This window comes from Grampus griseus, assembly GCF_964374135.1.
Source record: "Grampus griseus genome assembly, chromosome: 9".
NCBI classification, from domain to species: Eukaryota; Metazoa; Chordata; class Mammalia; order Artiodactyla; family Delphinidae; genus Grampus; species Grampus griseus.
In genome coordinates, this window is record NC_139003.1 from 12,160,143 (window position 1) to 12,172,757 (window position 12,615).

Sequence of the window (12,615 nt, forward strand, 5' to 3'; positions counted from 1 at the left end):
TCTAGCTAGGCAAGAAGAGAACTCCTCTCAGGAAGCAGAAGTTCCAGCAGTAAATCTTGTGCTCACTAGGGTTCTAAAACCTCTAAGTCAATAAAGCCTAGCTTGTGGTGTTGAACAGCAACATTGTGTGTGGATTATTCAGTGCTATTGGGAGCACTTCACCTTCATGTATGTTATTAGTTGAATTTTTTTTTTGCTTTGGAAGAAACAGATGGTTTTTGCAGGAAAGCACCTCAGCCTCTGTAGATGTTTCCATTTGAAATGGTGCTACAGTTTCAACAGATCATACTGATATCTTAAAAAGCCAACTGATCCCAGGTGATGAAGCAGATGGTAAGGTCACTGAATTCCATGGGCATCAGCCTACTGTCTCACTGCTACCACTGTAAGGTAACTTCCTTGGTTGGAAAGTACATTCCATTTTTGTGGAATATATAAGGGATTCAAGGATGGTGGGGCTGAGAGTGACGATGGCAAAAGAAAGAAAATCCAAATCTAGAATATGTCAGGAATTCCCTGGTGGTCCAGTAGTTAGGACAATGCATTTTCACTGCCGAGGGTGTGGGTTTGATCCCTGGTCGGGGAACTGAGATCTCACAAGCCACGTGGCACAGCCAAAAAAAAAATAGAATATGTCATGTGCAGTGAGAACAAATAGCTACTCCCTCCATGACAAAAAGGGACTCATCTCCCACCACATGGCTGGTGGGAGACCTGGGGTACCAGTGATATGTCACCATTATATTAAGGGTGAGACTGGTCACTGACACTGGCAAACTGGGTCTTTGCAAGAAGTCTCTGCATACGCTCCGTTTGGTTCCATTGCTCACTTTGTTTGTAGAGCCATTTAAAAACCACTCAGAACAATGAGGAAGGACTTCAGAATAGACCAGCTTGTCTATCTGATAGTTAAAGTCTTCTGCAGTGAGAGCATTTTGGTGAGAATTCTCATGGGACACATTTTCCTGCTCCAAGCTGACCTTGAAAAACGCTTGTACATAATTCTTCCTCAAATAACTTATCCCCTCCCCCAGCTTGCTCTTTCTGAGTGCCTACCAGGGCAGACCACCAGCCCTCCTAAGAAATTCAAATAAATCTTGACCTCAAGAAAGAGAACCAGATAGGTTGATTGAACTTTTGTCTCCTGAGAAGAATTCAATTCTCCTTTTTCCTTCATGGCATCCCTCTGAAGGGTTTTAATATCACAACAGTACACGTGCAATTGGACCAATATTATCAACCAAAGTTATGCATAATCAAGGTGAAGTCTTTTCACCCTCAGCGAACTGTTCAGGGAGAAATCTCTTTGAGGTCGTAAGTGTGGATTGAGGAAAGGTTGCCCAGAGCAATTTCTTATGCAAACAATTTGGACACTCAGTGCCTGATTTACCTCTGTTCCATTTACGTTTCTAATTGAGAATGTAATGCTACTGAGCATATCCAAGTTAATGACAAGGAGAGGAAGGTAGCCCCACCTAGAGCAAGTATCATGGTCAACAGGTGGTCGGCAGTCTGGCATTTAATCTCCACCTGACCCTAGTAGCAAACCAGAAGCTATTTCTCAAAAAGCTACGGTGACTTTGCTACCTAGTTTAGGGATCTCTGTGTTGATTTGCTTATTAGGCTTTGTCATACACTTCATCTAGGTTGCTAAAAATACTGTTAGCACTATTGGAGCTACAGAGTTTAAACCCAAGAAACAGAACCAATTGTACTTCAACTTGTGCAGGCTGGAGAATCTTTTCTGACTTAGTCTCTCCCTAAACTAGCAACTTTTTAGATCACTCATTAAATGGCTCAGACCATGACATCCCAATGAGATATATGTTGCTCATAAAATTTAGAGACCTTCGGACATCACTCTTAATGGTAGAGAGCACAAGTTTCAACAATGCGTTCATTTCAGTGGAGGAACCAATCATACACCCACAAGCTTCACTGCAGAAGCAGGTGATTCTATTTTTTACTTGTTGCGTCACCTACTCATTACCATACATCTGTTTTCCCAAGACATCTGGGAAACTTGCTACTTGCTGTCTGGTCCTATCGCCATGATATCATCAATACAGCAGACCAGTATGGTACCCTTTGAGACTGCCAAGTCCCTTAAAGATTACATTCAGGTACAGGGCCAGAGCAATCATGATTGCTCTGGAGGTGAAATATATACTGCTGTTTCTGCCAAATGAAAGCTAAAGTAATTCTGAACTTCTCAAAGACAACGTACAAAAATGCACTTGCCATGATCATAAATGGGTAAACAGATAAAAAAATGTTGTGGTATAGCCATACAATAGAATACTTCACAGCAATATAAACGAATGAACGTTCGATACAACTATCAACATGCATAACCTCAAAATAATTAAGCTGAGTGAAATAAGCCAGACAAAATGAATATGTACAGTATGACTCCAGTTTTATCTACATGCACACAGATCTACAGTGACTGAAGGCAGTGGTCTAGTGTAGGCAAGGATGCAGAAAGTGGAGTGAGGGAGAGGTAACGCAAAGAGAAACATTTCTACGCGTGATACATATGTTCATTATCTTGGTTGTGGTGACGATTTAATCACATGTTTAACAAACCTTTCAAACTCATCAAATTGTACGTTTTAAATATATGCAGTTTATCATATGACAATTATATTTCCATAAAGCTATTAAACAACAACAACATAAATGCACTTGCTAGGTGAATAGCTGCATACCAAGAACGAAGGACTGTATTTATTTGCTCTGGTAAGGAGGCTACGTGTGGAACAGCAACTATAATTGGCATTACCACCTGATTACCCAATAATCGAACACTATCATTCCCCACTACTCTTTTGACTTGGGCCAAGCTGAAGAACGGAATGGGATTATAATAGAAATTACCACCCAGCGCAGTTCAAGCCTGTGTTGGTAGTACTGATCTCGGCAATGTGCTCATGCATTAGATTTACTAAAGGAAGTTTCTGTCAACTTCCTCTTAGCGTTTTCTACAACGAAAGCCCTCCGGTCACAGGCCAGGGAGAGATTGTCATAGTTGTAGCAATTCTACCAGTTGTAGATTACAAAGTGCACCTCCCCCAGCAACAGTACACATAGGAAATAAGGAAATAAATCCAGAGCCCCACTGAATTGCTCTAGGAAAGACTTAGGTTTAAAAAAAAAAAATCCATGAATCGCTCAATTTTCATAAGCCCCACTCTGATCAGAGGTTGGCACGGACCATGTCTTCCCCCCACCACCAATTAGAACTCATTCACGTTCCCTCAAAAAATTAAGCTATGTTCTTGTCCGTGGAGCACAAGTTGCCAGGCAAATAGACACTGGTCACTTTTATATAAGCTCGAAGCCTCTCAGGGTTAGAATCGAGTCCATTCTCCAGCTCCCTTCCCGCAAGGGGCGTCAAAACAGTTAATATAACTAACAGGTCTGTGAGCGAGAGAGGAGGCTGCGATACTTTCGCCCATTGACTCACATCGGTCCACTGTTATCAGATCTGTTGGTGTGGTTTTTTGGTTGGTTTTTTGATTATGTAAATCAAATAAGAACTTGAAATTCCTGTCAGTTTCATTCCCGGGGATCCCGTTTTTATGGAGAACCCTGGAGAGAATCCTCTTCAAGGCCCCAAAACATCATCATGTAATATCATTCATTTCCATTTTGAGTTAGAGAAGCAGGTGAAATTAATAACTTGATGTTGTCTATGTTCCTTTAGCAAGTTACATGAAAATGTAAAAGGTTCTTTAGCAGGAGATAAATGACACTGAAGGAGGAGAAAATGTGACACCTACAACGTTCTTCTTCAAGGCTTCTCTGTTCATTTGCATTTTGTGTTTTTAACAGAAAATAGGACGGAGGCTACCCCTCAGTATCCTGAAGGGCGGGATGAGTCTTCCTCATTTTAAGTTGCAGCACTGGGCATCCTGTTGTCCTATATCTAAGCCCCATTCTCTATCAGCTCCATAAGTAACATTGCTAGGAATTTCCCTCTCCATCTGCCCTACTCCTTTATCTCTCTCAATTTGTTCAGAATTTATGTAAAGAAAATAGGGGTGTCCCTCCTTATAGCCTCCTCAAATGCTAACAATACGTCAGGATTGGTGATACGCCCCAAACCACCATTCTCAAGGCTGAAAAGATCCCCAAAGTGAAATGTGAATGGATAGGGTCTCACAAAAACTAGGTGAAGGTTAGGCTGGAGCTTGTTCTTGTGCACAGAAATGAACACCAGCTACTGCACTGATGAGACTTTCAAGACGTCTTAGAACTTAATTTAGAATTTCTTCCTTTGTGTATTTACTTCAAGGATGGGAGGATCTGAGAAACCGTAAAGTGAGCTCTGTTCAATAGGGAACCAGGGTGGAAAAAAAAAAAAAGCCCTGGTTTAAAGTCATTGGCTCAAACAATTGGAATAGAATCAAATTGCCCAGCGGAAGCTAAAGATGGGGCTTTGAGAAGCTGGGCCAGGGTTGGACACTAACAAGAAACCCCAAGGCCATCACTCCCAGGCCCTTTGAAAACTCACACAGCACCAGGGAGCTTGATTATCTTACTTTGGGCTTTCTGGCAGCTACTCTGACCAAAATTAAACCAATATGCCATAGAGACAAATGTCTTCCCCTTGTCTTTCCCCCAGTCTATACTGGCTCGTCCCTGCCTCTCTGAAGCCCCAAACCCCTACCCTGATCAATTTAATTGGCACATCTGTAATCCATAGAGCTCCATCTACAACAGCAGCCCAAGACCGGGGTCCAATGCTGTCCTTTGTGAAAGGAGTTTAAACATCCTCCTTATTCAAGTGACTCATCACCAACCCAAACTTGCTATTACATTTTTCTACCTTAACAGGCCCAATTCCAATGACTGGGCTTCTGTTCTGTTCCTGCAGTAAAGTCACCCTTTGTATCCCAGTTGCATTAATGCTGTCTTTGACTTGACAACCTTGTCTGATTCTCTGGCTCCTATAAGCTTGGACTCTGCCTTACTCTCCCCAGGTGGTGCTAGAAACCCATAAGAGGCCAGCTTCTTGCTGTCAGAGCGTCCTGCTGCTAAGTGCCTGCCATACACTTAAGTTTCCCTGGCCTGCCACGCCTCTACCGGCCACCTGGCCCTGACAGCCTGCCTGGTTGCCCTTCTACCCTCACTTCAGTATGCTTTGGCGTTAGCTTAGCTGAATCCCTCCTGTTATTGTCAACCCCATCCCCCCTCTTTGACTTCTACCATCTGCCCCACCACTGCAAGTTCATTTAATTTATAGATTCCCCCAAAGAGTGACCTAGGGTTAGTGTAGTGGAGAGAGTGTGGATTTGGGATCCAAGCTGGTATTTAATCCGAGCTTCAACAGCTACTAGCTGTGTGTCCTTGGGCAGGTAATTAAGTAATTTAACCTCTCTTGCCTTAGTGTGTTTATCTCTCAAATGGGACCCATAATACTTTTCTGGATTGTTGGGAATAAATAACTTATGTAAGGCACATAGCATAATACTTTGCACATGGTAGGCACTCAAGAGCTCATAATTCCACTGAAGCCTTTACCAAGGGATGACTGGGAATCCGTCACCATTTCTTTACACCTGTGCTTCTTTCTTCAATTAGAATTCAACTTATTTGCTGGGACTTCCCTGGTGGTCCAGTGGTAAAGACTTCGCCTTCCAATGCAGAGGGTACGGGTTTGATCCCTGGTCAGGGAGCTAAGATCCCACATGCCTCGCCGCCAAAAAAACCAAAACATAAAGCAGAAGCAATATTGTAACGAATTCAATAAAGACTTTAAAACAATGGTCCACATCAAAAAAAATCTTAAAAAAAAAGAATGAAAACTATTTTCATGTCCAAACATGTCAGGATTCATCCCAAACCCAGTTTATCCAGTTCACCCCAGTTTATCATCAACAAGCTCCCACCAGGGCACTCTGTGTGTATGCCTAAGCTCAAGGGACCCTTGCGTGGATCCTGAAACCCTAACAATTATTAACTCATTATCAACTCCCCTCTCCCCAAGCCCACCTGTATTTAATCCCCCCTACCTTCACATTAGACCCCCTTTTCCTCCCCTACTCAGGGGCCCTGAAACGATGGCATATGGGTCTTAAATACTAGCTGTGTGTCTGCTTGGGGCTCAGGAGTCTGAATTACAACCAAGATGTTACACAAAGATATATAACTCCTTTCTTTGCCGCTCGGAACTACAAGCGAAATTTTGAGCTCATGCTTTCTGCTCTCTGAGGACCTTCTAAATGAAAGAATAAGGAAGGAAATAAGAGGGGTAAAATTTGGAGGAAGTAAAGAGGAAGCATGCCTCGTATTTCTTGAAAGTCACACCCTACCTAGTAAAATACTGACAACTGAGCAGGCATTTTTATACATTGATTGATTGATTGAGAGAGTGACTGAGACAAAGGAGAACAAGTAGACAGCTGTCGTTGGTGACTGTATTCACGTGCCAGTCCTTCAATTCCACGATCTTCAGACTGATCCAAACCGTGAAGACAACTACGGGGCAGAAGCTGGTTTACACGAACAGAAAATACACTGCTTTTCCCTCCAAGTGATTAGATTTAATCAGTGCAATTCTGTCTATTCCAGTCTGATCCTGCATCCAGGGTGACTAGCTTGGCCCTTTCCTCACTCTTCTTCTTGGGCCACTCACCTGACCTACTCCACGTGGTGTGTAGACTTCCCTGCGTTCTCTGACCATGTTTGCCAAACAGCCTCTCCCGATGGCATCACAGCAATGTTTTTTATTGCCCCCAACCAGGGTTTGAACCCTGTGCCCCAGCAGTGAGAGCACCGAGTCCTAACCACTGGACCACCAGGGAATTCCCACATCACTAGCCATGTTATGTGCATCGGCTTTCCGGAGGGGGGCAAAGATGCCGGCCAGGTAACATCTCCCCCATCCCAGTAGTGATGTATTCATTATGCAGAGAGAGGTGTTGAGAGTCCTAGACGTAGAAACAGAATTCCTGTTTGTTGAGACCTGGTTCTACTACTATTAGCTATGTGACATCAGGCAAGTCATACAAACTCTTGAGCATCCATTTCCCTATTTTAAAAAAATGGTGGTATGTACTTGCCTAATAGAGCATTTTAAAGTATTGAAGGAGAAAATGAAATTAAATATACTTTGCAAAGAAACGGACAAATCACTTATCAACCTGAAGACGGGAGACTCACAGGACATTGATCAATATTTCCTATCTGAGTAACCAGGGAATAACATTATCCATTCAGTCAAAAAGCATCGTTTGAACCCCTACCATCTGCCATTCTGCGACGGCTAGTTTCATCACCATGGAATCAAGGATACAGGCAATAGTATTAAGGCATAGCTCAGGGTCTGAGAGAGCAGAATTGCATCCAGGAAGTCGCCAGAGAGCTCTCAGGGATTGAGGCTGAAGGGAACCCATCGGAGCAATGGTCCTTTCCATCACTCCAGCCAGATGCTTGGCTGTAGTTGTTTTAAGAACTGCCAGCAGAGGGCCCCAGCTTTCCTTTAAGAGCCGGTGGCCCAGGGCCTCCCTGCCCTACCATTTCCTCTGTATTAAACCGCCTCTCGATGGCCTCTGACGGCGGACCTCCCAGTGATATTCTCAAACAGAGGTACCCTTCCTGGAGAAATGAGAGAACACAGGTCTCCAGATGCCCCCAGGGCTCTGGGCCAGGCTCTCGACCTCCTCTTCATCCCTGTCCTTGTCCTCTAGAGCTGGGCAGGTGTTCACCACCACACCTGAAAGGGGCTGAGAGAAGACCAACACCTATGGCTGCTGTCATGCCCTTGGTGCAGGTCGTGGAGATCCGTGGGCAGATGGCGCTCCCTGATGGAAAAAACTTCTCACTGCCCACAAGCACTGAGGAAAGAGCAAGTGCTTCCAGCTCTGCACCGCAAACCACACGCCCCCCGACCCCGCCATCAGAGACGGGGCTGCCTTTGAAATGCCTCCTTATTAACTCACTCCCACCCTGCACCCCAGTTACCTGCTCACGTGGTCCACACCGTCTAGGATGGAGAAGCTCCGAGCTGGAAGCAGAGTGGATTAGCTGAGCTGGAAGCAGAGTGGATTAGCTGCGGTCCGGTCTCCCATCTCTGCAGGGGTCTCAGGATGGGGTTCTCTCTCATAACGCCTCTCCCGCTGGTTCCCGGCCATTTGCCTGGGGCTGAGTCTCCTTGTTCTGCCCTCACTCCATGTGTGCCCTTCCTCAGGCTGCAGACCCAGTTCTGAGCCACGGCTTTTAGGTCAATATTTGGTAAGTCCTCCACTATGGAACCCAGACGCTGGTCCTTTCTAGGTCAGGCCCTCTCTGTGGATCTTAATTTTAGAAAGATCGACTTGAGCTTGAGCTGTGAGAAATTTAGGCAGTGCTGAGTGCCGAGAAATGTGGATCTAATTGGAAAAAACGTGTGCTTATTTATTCCAGGGGTGTGAGTGGGGGGTCATACGTTGAGATATTCACTCTACTCCTTTTCTGAGCTCCCAGAATTTCTCTGGGTTTCTTTTCAGCACCCCTCTGGGCACTGATACTGGTATTGAAATGCAATATGCTTTTTTTTTTTTTTGTGGTACGCGGGCCTCTCACTGTTGTGGCCTCTCCCGTTGCGGAGCACAGGCTCCGGACGCGCAGGCTCAGCGGCCATGGCTCACGGGCCCAGCTGCTCTGCGGCATGTGGGATCTTCCCGGACCGGGGCACGAACCCGTGTCCCCTGCATCGGCAGGCGGACTCTCAACCACTGCACCACCAGGGAAGCCCGCAATATGCCTTTTATACACGCATACTGTGGAGAAAATAGCTAACAGTGATTAAGTGCTTCCTACGTGCCTCTGTATTTTCCTAAAGGCTTCACCTGAATTGCGTTGTTAATCCTAGCAGCAACCTTCTGAGTTGGGTAGAGTTACTGTCTGTACTTTGCAGACACAGAAACTAAGTTTCAGTGAGATGAGGTCCTCCCCAAAGCCCCAAGTGGCAGAGTCAAGGCTGCCCCCAGCCCTGCAGAGCCCACGGGTCGATTGCTGTGCTCATTTGGCTGAGTGTCTCTGAAGCGCAGTGGGAAAGTGGCAGGGGAGGTCTGCTTGTAGTAAAGAGGCCAGAAGGGAGTCTCTGGGTGGGGAGGAAGCAGGCTGGGGGACCGTCAGGGCAGAGGAGGACATTGGGTCTGTGGTTGGGAACCAGGGGTGGTTTTTATTCATTTGCCCAAGAAGGATGTCTCACTGTGTCTTTACTGCAGGTGCAGAATAGGGTTCTGCCCTGGGTCACATTGGCCACGTGTAGCCTCAGCTCTGTTTCACCGACCCGCGTGGCTCGGTAATCTGCTCCAGGAAGGGATATGACCTTCTCATCCCCAGAACTCCGCAGTTCGGCCAGCAACTGTAGCTGCCCCTGGAGATCCTGTTGGTACCAGCTCATCCAGGGGTACTGGGAATTCCTCAGGATGCAGCGCAGTGTTTCAGCCTGTCCGCGAGGTACCAGGACCCACCTGGGGCTTTGCTCCACGAAGCTTGTGTCGGCATCTGAAACACACAAGCAGGCCAGGCTAAAGGTCCTGGGGGTAGTAAAGGTAGCTAAAGGTCACTGCCAGAAATAACTAGTTAGAGCCGAAGCCTGAAGAGGGGGTCCTATGAGTAAGGCGGAGAGGAGGCTGCTGGGAACAGGACGGGCACTCTCACAGGGCGAGGAGATACGCAGATCTGGGATCAGGGAGCAAAACCTTCTGTACCCACAGGGGTCCCAGTGACCCAGTCCCTTTTTCCCTCCCTCAAGCCACCGACTGGCTGTCTCTGCCTGGCCTCTGACCTGTACTCACTGCACCCATGAGAACCCAGCCCCACAGGATGGGAAACAGGGCCATTCCTGGGCCTCTCCGGCAGGGCAGTGGGACGGGGACCGCGGGACAGGGACAGCCTAGGCAGGAGAGCTCATCTTGGCCTGTAAGGTGGCGACTGGTGTCTGAGACTCTCTGGGCCCGACACTCAAAAGGGAGCGGCTTTTCCAGGAAACTCAAGATCTTATCTTCTCACTGAGGCTCAAACCTCAAACTGGAGTTTCCTGTTTCGGCACGCCAACACGCACTCACTCGTACACACTCCCCGGGCTCACTGGGGGCCTTAGTGAAGGTGCCTGGCCCTGCACCCTCTTAGCTGCTTCGCAGAGATTCCATGCTGAATCCGTGCCTCACGTTTTTGCAAGGAATTAAAATAACTCATTGCAATGAAGCCACACTTGCAGATTGAACAAAGACATCTTCTCATAGGCATAGAGGCTGCTGCAGGTCAGTGTTGGGCGGTCGGCAATGGACACTCATCTCCAGTGACCTGTGTTTTCCTCTGTAAAAGCAAATACAAACCAAATGGAAGAGGCTCAGTTCTCCTGTTGAAAATAAGGGGAGAGACTTTCCTCCCCTCCATTTTCTTAGAGCATTTACTGTAGAAAACTTGTAAGTTCTTTCTCTGTCTCTTTGAAATGCATACACTCTTAAAAGCTAAATCACCTCTTGCCAGCATTAAGACCCAGGAATGTCTTTCTCAAGGACCTGCAACCATCGCTTCGGAATATAAACATTAAGGAAGATGAGCTTAACTTAGTCTAGAGCAGACGGCTGGCACCGAGTTGCAAAATGATTTCATCATAAAGATATAACATGTTTATTTCTCCTTTGGTAAAGCCAATTTGCAAACACAGATAGACAGCCCAATTACCAAGTGACGTCAGCGTGAACTGTGGATTAACAAAAGGTCCTGTCGAGTCCTCTCATTTGGGGACTAGTTATTGCTTAGCTTGAGAACACGTGTGTAGTGGGCATCTGGTGATGGCATAATACAGTTTACAATTCACTGGGCTCGCAAGCTTTGAAACCGTGTGGTTCCTGATTTTTTTAAAAATACGGATTTTCATTATGTACGATTCCGTGTGTAACTTCATTAATATTTTCTATATCACACTTTCAAATTTCATAATCTAAATGTGCACAAAATGTCAATTGCACTGCATTCTAAGTAACGTGCTGATTCCCTTTTTTGGGGGGGAGGCGGGAATCTGATTTTTTTGTACGTAAGTTTCAGGTGTACAGCATTATAATTCAACACCTGTACACACTGCAAAGTGATCTCCACCACAAGTATGGTTACCATCCATCACCGTGCAGTTGACCCCCTTCACCCACCCCCGTGTCCCCTTCCCCTCGGGTAACCTCTGCTCTGATCTCATGTGCTGAGTCACTCTTGTCTTTGGGCCCCTTACCTATTCCCAGCCACATCCGTCACTCCAGAGAGGGAGAGAGATGAGCTCTGTGAAGCACTGCCCAAATCACACCTCTTGAATACCAGACCAAAGGACACGCCGAGATAGTGTGTCCTCACCAGCCTCACGCACTTAATCCTGAGGTTTGCTTCTGAGAAAGTCAACTCTGGGATTTGGATGACTAAAGGAAAGGGGGCTAAAGGATGACTAAAGAGGGGAGAAAACCATAACTGGGGTTGTGGTGGTCAGCACTCTGGCCGGTGAGCGGATTGCAGGAAACCGGATCCTGGACCCATCTTGGTTTACAGGGCTGGCAGTCCTATCTCCCGGCCCCATTCTCCATTTGTCTTCATCCCCAAGTGCGATTGGGATCACAGTGTCTCTGACACCCCTGTTATCTCCTCCCCGGGCTCCGGTTCCTCAAGGTCAGTGACTCCCCAGGCTCCATCCTCTGGCCTTGGCCAGGCTCCCGTCCTGGGCCAAAGCAAGCCTATTCCTTCCAGGTGGCTGCTTTGCTCCCTACCTTCTCTGCCTGCTCAGAGGTGGGTGGTATGCTTGCCCTCTTGGGAACGGTGTCTTCTCCCCACTGCGCCCCAGTTACTACTCAGTTACTACTCACAGCAGCTGCAAACAACCTCAGCTGGGTCCTTACCAGCTTTGATGGGCTCCATAGGTAATGAGAAGAACATGCGTGGCCTGAATGGAGGCGTAAACAGAGGTGCCCTCACTCAAGCTGGATTCCTGTGTGGAGGTGTGTGGTCCGGATTCTGTGATGGAGGAGGCCCTTGAGGCATGTATCCTTGTTAATTTTTCAGATCCTCACCATTGTCTGATGGAGGAAGAACACTGAGGGTCAAATGATTATCAGCTCTGTCACTCACACTGGAAGAAAGAACTCTAGGATTAGAGACTTTGGTCCCCTCCCTAAGGAGCAGCCAGCAAATGACACCAGCTCCCTCCACCAGGACAAGCCAGGTACAGACGCCTCCAGGGGGCTGCGTGTCTTATGGGTGTCTGTGACCTAAGGAAATAGTGCAAAGAGCACCATCCTGGGGGCAGGGCCCCTATGGCCTCGCAGTTAGCTCTGCCGCCGACGGATGGGGGTTTGGGCACTACACATGTTACTCCCTGATGTTCCCATTTCCTCATCAAAAAATTAAGTGGACTGGAATGTTTGGAAAATCAAGTGGATCTAAAGTTCCTTTTCACTCTGGTGTTCTGATATTTTAATATTCCTCTGCGTTTCTTCTGTTTGCCTCGTACCAAAGAGCTTGCCAGCGGGGAAGTTGGCCAAGACTCCAGTGGAGGGTCCCCGAAGGTGACTTCTCCAAATGGCAATCTGTGGGAGGAAGGGCAACATGCAGAGTATCCCAAAGGCAAATTCACAT